The sequence below is a fragment of the Molossus molossus genome, unplaced genomic scaffold (assembly GCF_014108415.1).
Source record: "Molossus molossus isolate mMolMol1 unplaced genomic scaffold, mMolMol1.p scaffold_m16_p_18, whole genome shotgun sequence".
NCBI lineage: Eukaryota > Metazoa > Chordata > Mammalia > Chiroptera > Molossidae > Molossus > Molossus molossus.
The window spans coordinates 61243315-61248817 of record NW_023425353.1 but is presented as its reverse complement, the minus strand read 5'-3'; the positions used below and the strand labels follow the sequence as shown (position 1 = coordinate 61248817).

Genomic DNA, 5503 nt, shown 5'->3' with positions numbered 1-5503 from the left:
CTGGAAAGTTGCTATTTTTACATCAAAGAAGACAGCAGCATGAAAGTAAATCCCTTTCACTGTTAAAGAGCTCACTGCAAAGATACATTATTAAATGAAAGAGACAAATCGCTGGGCCGTGGAGGATGTTATCCCATTTTTGACTTTTATTTTTATTTTATTTTTATCCTCACCTGAGGACATTTTTGCATTTATCTTCAGATAGAGAGGGAGAAAGAGAGAGCAAGAAACGTCGATGTGAGAGAGACACATCAAGTGGTTGCCACCCACACAACCCCAACTGTTGGGGACAAACTGCAAATGAGGTATGTGCCCTGAGCAGAAACCAAACCCGGGCCTCTCTGGTTTGTGGGCCAATGCTCTAACCGCCGAGCCAAACCGGCCAGGCCATTTTTTACTTTTAAAAGGAAATAAAAGAAAAATATTGTTTAGTATATTCATGAAAAGTATGTCCCAAACTATTTCCTGTGATGATCGCTAGGGACGATGGGGTCCTAGGGGCCTTTCTTTCTCTTTATGATAGGTTCCTGTGCTCCTTTTGCTATTAGCTTGTGTGGGACGCTGACTAATGGCCCCAAAGATATCGAGGCTCGGATCCCTGGAACTCTGCAGATGTGATTAAGTGAAGAATCTTGATATGAGAGGTTATCCTGATGGGCCCAAAATGCAATCTCAAGTGTCCTTATAGGCAGAGGGAAATTTGAGACAGAAGAAGCAGCTATGGATAAGTTTTCTTTAACAGTTCTTGCTGACCTGAGAGTTAAGCTTACCTTCATGGGCCAAAAGACTCATGATGATCTTGACATGTCTGTGAAGTCAGTAACCAAGAAAATGGGAGTAACACTCTCCTGAAAGTTGTCACAAAGCAATCTTGGCCTTGAGTGGCTGGAGTAAAATCAGGATTTTCCTAGGAGCCTGATATGTAAAAGTACACATTATGGGCACCCCTTCCAGGTACAAACTTTGCTGAAAGTGACCTCTTTTGTTGACTTTTAATTTTTTGTGGGTTTTTTTCCCCAAAGAATGACTTACAGTTGTTGCGCGTAAATGAAAAACCCACTTGGAGTGACTCACACCACAATTATACTTGGACACAGAGACAGACCTGGGGATTAAGCTTTTAATCTGTTCATTACAAGGAAGAAAAAAATCCTTTCCATTGTCGAAAATCTTCTTAGGACTTGTGATTGCTTCTTGAAAAAGATAATCCTATTTTAAGAAATACAGAATGTATAAAACTCAAAGTTTTGAGTTACATCTGACCTGAATATTGACAAAATTTGTTATTGTCAGTCTAAAAGTCAGCTCTCAGTAATATATATTTACTTGCAAATGTATGGAATGTGTCTCACTCATCTTTTGGTGACATCTGCAATTTTAATACATAAATGTTAATAAGATCCTATAGTCCCTACATCTCTGCCACCTAAGTCTTAGGTGGTTTCACCATACCACCTTGATTGACATCTCATATTCTTGTAGAGTTAATTAGCCCTTGAATTTATGTGCTTGTGTCTTCTCTTCCCAAGTAACAATAAATTAATTAAGTCAATGATTATGCTTCTCCGATCCCTGATGAGCACCACAGCTTCATATACAGGGGACAGAAAATCGCATGTCATTCCCAAAGATCCAGTCCAGTGTTTTCCAGCCCAAATTATACAACAGACAGAGAGCTCTGGCCTCAGTTTCCTACTCCGCCCAATTTGTGAGGGGTAGGGCCTGGGTATGGGAAGAATTTAACGAGTGCCAGGCACATGGAGGGGGCTTTGGAGCTGATGGATCATAGAAATGATAACAATAATGTTGCTGCCCCTCGATATCTTGCAATGGCCAGGATTTGTCACTGTGCTCTTCACATGCCAGAGGCTTCCCAGTGGCTGATGACAATCCCACCCCAAGTAGAGAGGAAGGTGCCAAACATACCTGTACTTTTCCTACCAGTCACCTTTCAGAATAATCACGACCTGTGTCTGAGGAGCATCCTGGAGTTCCTTCTTTCTCGGCTCCTCGTCCCCTCTCTGCGTAGGCCAGGCACTGTGCCAAGCTGGGTGGCAGCAAGCAAGCTGTTTCACCTCCCTGATCCTCAGGCTCCTCATCTCACAGGGGATGGGAGCGGACCTAGCTCACAGATTTGTCAGGAGGATTAAGCCAGAGAACGTGTGTAAAGCAGTTGGTACAGGGGCTGGCACAATGTAAATGCGTCCTTAGTATCGGTGTGGGGCTGCCCCTTCCAAGAGGTGGGGGAGGGGCAAAGAAACCCACCTAGTGTGCAGATCCATGAGGGCGGAGGCTACTTTGCTGATAAACTGCAGGGGTATATCTTCAGGACGTTTCTTCTGCATCCACCCCCACATCATCTGCATGGTATGAGACAGAGACACCGTCCAGGTTAGTAAAACCTCTGCTTCTCAAACATGTACATGCCTGCGAATCACCCAGCGATCAGAAGGAAGGCCACTCAGGGGAAGGCCTGAGATTCTGCAACTCTAACAGGCTCCTGAGAGATGCTGATGCTGCCAGTCCACGGAGCACCCGGTGAGCAGCAAAGAGCTAACTGATAGCTCTGGTGTGACAGAGTTGATTGCAACACGAGAGCAACGCGGAAATAAAGACAAGATCCATGAGCTCACATTCAAGGACGCATCTGAATGAGTGGGAAGCTTGAATAAGAGAACTTTAATAAAAAGGGAGGAAGGAAAGGAAAAAGAAATGAAAATGAATTACTTCTTTAGGCCATATAGTAAAAGCCAACAAGAATTAGAATGTTGTCAAATAGAGATTGGTCCTATTGAACTTACTTGAATAAAGACATTTCAGTCATTTGAAATTATCCAACTGATCTTCAAATAGAGGCTGCCAAAGAGCTTGAAAAATATATATTTTTCTTTGGACAGTGTTTAAAATCTCTACCTGAGTCTTGTTTACATATTAAATTTGCTTAGCAGATCCAAGGGCAAAGTCTGATCCCTATCAAAATAACCAAGTTTCCTTCTGAACTGAACTAACCACATATGAACAATTCAATTCAACCCATCAAACAATGTCTGAACATTCTGCAAATACTAAGCACCCTCTTTGGTCCTGCAGATGAAGAGAAGAAAGACACATGTTCTCTGGAGCTCTAACTGTGGAGATAGATAGTTTGGCCTCCACAGTCATGAAGAAAGTCTTAGGTTCCTTGACTTCTTTGCCCCGCTTCCTTGCATGGCCAGTAGGGGGCTGAGGCAATGGCCCAGAGCAAAAATAAGTCTTCCAGGAATTGCACTGAAACGATAACAAACTATGCATTAGTATCTCATTAGCATCCTTTGCCAGCAGAAAGGGCATAAATAATACATTGGTTCTGCTCTAGAACATCTAATAGTGTGGTTCAAACTTCCTGGCAGAAAGGACAAGCCGGGGGCGGGCTGAGATGGGCACTAGCTCCCAGACTGGAGACTTCCTGGCTGACAGTGCCACTCTGATGGAAGAGAGCAAAGTGACGCATCACTTTTCCCTTTACCCATAAATGAGACACTAAAGGAAGGAAAACCCACCAGGATGACCCACTTTCAAAACAGAATAAATATTCACGGTCAGGAAGCTTGTGATAAGCCCAGATCAGCCTCTCCAAGGCTCCAGATGTGCTATACAGAAAGTGATTTACAGCTAAGACATGAGAAGTTCTGCAACACAGAGACTTTTAAGCATTGTTTGGCCAAACCTTGCCCCAAACACAATTGACCATGGAAACGGTTTTTTATTAGCTGAGGACCTAACACTCATCAAACACTAGAGTTCCATGGAGCTCACAGCTGCAGATAGAGTCCAAAGGCCAGCTGCTGGCAGAATCCTTCTTGCTCAGGAAGGTCAGTCTTTGATCTGTTTAGGCCTTCAGCTGATTAGATGAGGCCCACCACATTCTGGAGGGTAATCTGCTTTACCCAAAGTCTACTGATTTAAATGTTAATCTCATCCAAAAATCATCTTCTCAGAAACATCCAGAATAATATTTGACCAAATATCTGGGCTTAGGGGTCCAGCCAAGTTGACACAAAACACTAATGACGTCCGTGCCTTATTTGGTGTGGAGTCACTCCATATGGTATAGCGTTGGATGGGGCAGGACGACCAAACCTTCCTAGCTGGCTCATATGCATGGCTGGCAAGTGAGTGCTGACTGTGGGCTGGGGGCTCAGCTGGGCTGTTTGGGTGGAGATGGGGGGCCAGGTTTCTCCCATCGGGCTCCCCACAGCAGGATGACTGGACTTCATAAGCAGGTGTTTCAGCACAGATTACAACCCCCCACCCCCCACCCCCGGCCTCAGATTCTTTACATTTCTCACACATGCAAAATACACCACCCCAACATTCTCATCTCTTTACTGCATCCGGCTCAGAGATGAGGATCTCACCATCATTAAGGTTCAGGAATGGCCAGGGCTTCTGAGTTCAAAGAGACCCACGAAACATCCGCTCCCTGAGAACTTGGGTATGTGCCCTTCCCTGGAATCTGGGGATGGCGAGCTCTGTCAACTACGTTGACAAACAGAAATGACAACGTGGTGGTATGCCAGTTTCCAGGCCTGGGCCTTAAGAGACCAGTGGTTTCCACGTTCCATCTCTTGGAACTCTAGGCCCTGAGCTTCTGTGCAGTGCAGCAACCCCGAGGCCACATGGTGGGAAGGGCATGTGTAGCTGTCCCCGTCAACAGCCACTGCTGAGTGCAGCCATCCCGCCACCACCGACAAGGCTCTAGACATGGGCGTGAAGCCACCTTGGACCGTCCAGACCAGCCCGATGCCGGCTGAGTAGCCGTGAGTAACCGTGAAGGGCAGGTCTGCCCAGCTGAGCCCTGCCCAGACTCCTGACCCACAGAATCATATATTCAAACGCTTGTTTGAAGCCACAGCAACAGATAACAGGAACAAACAGAGTTTGTATATCTTTTAGTTCAGTAGTTTATAATTCTTGGCTTTGTGTTGACTAGCAGAAAGCTTTTTCCCCAATAAAACCCCAGTTGGAACCCTAATACGTAAAGAGATGCAAGGGGAGTGCTTGCTTGAAGAAGGGGGACCTGAACTCCCTCACCCTTCTCCCCCCGCCCCATGGCTAAGGCACCTCTAAAGCAGGTAGGGTCCTCAGAACATATTTTAAGAAGGAAAACTAGTCCTACTCCTTGTTTTACAAAGACTAGACTTGAGGTCCAAGGACCACGCGGCTTGCTTTATGTAAGCACTTCTCAAGGAGTGTTCCTCCTACCAGCAGCACCAATACCATCTGGAAACTTCTTAGAAATGCGAATTCTAAAGCCATTCCCCAGAGCTACCACGTCAGAAACTCTAGGGTGGGCCCTGTGATGTGTGTAACAATCCCTCCAGGGGAATCTGACTCTGAGAACCCCTGCCCTGCTTCAGAGAGCGAGGTCATCGCCAAGCAAAGACTTTGACTTGATCCATCCTGGGTTTAAATCCTGACACTTCGCTTTGTGACTTTGGGTGAGTTAGTCAATGTCTCAGCC

General features: G+C 45.6%; 1 long non-coding RNA gene across 1 annotated transcript; it reads right to left on the bottom strand.

The window, feature by feature from the left end:
• Positions 1-1106: 1106 nt before the first annotated feature.
• On the bottom strand, positions 1107-2083 carry LOC118632905. Its single transcript, XR_004960128.1, has 2 exons — positions 1927-2083; positions 1107-1209 (listed from the first exon to the last, which is right to left on the bottom strand). It is a non-coding gene; the product is annotated as an uncharacterized LOC118632905 (long non-coding RNA).
• Between the last annotated feature and the right edge of the window lie 3420 nt (positions 2084-5503).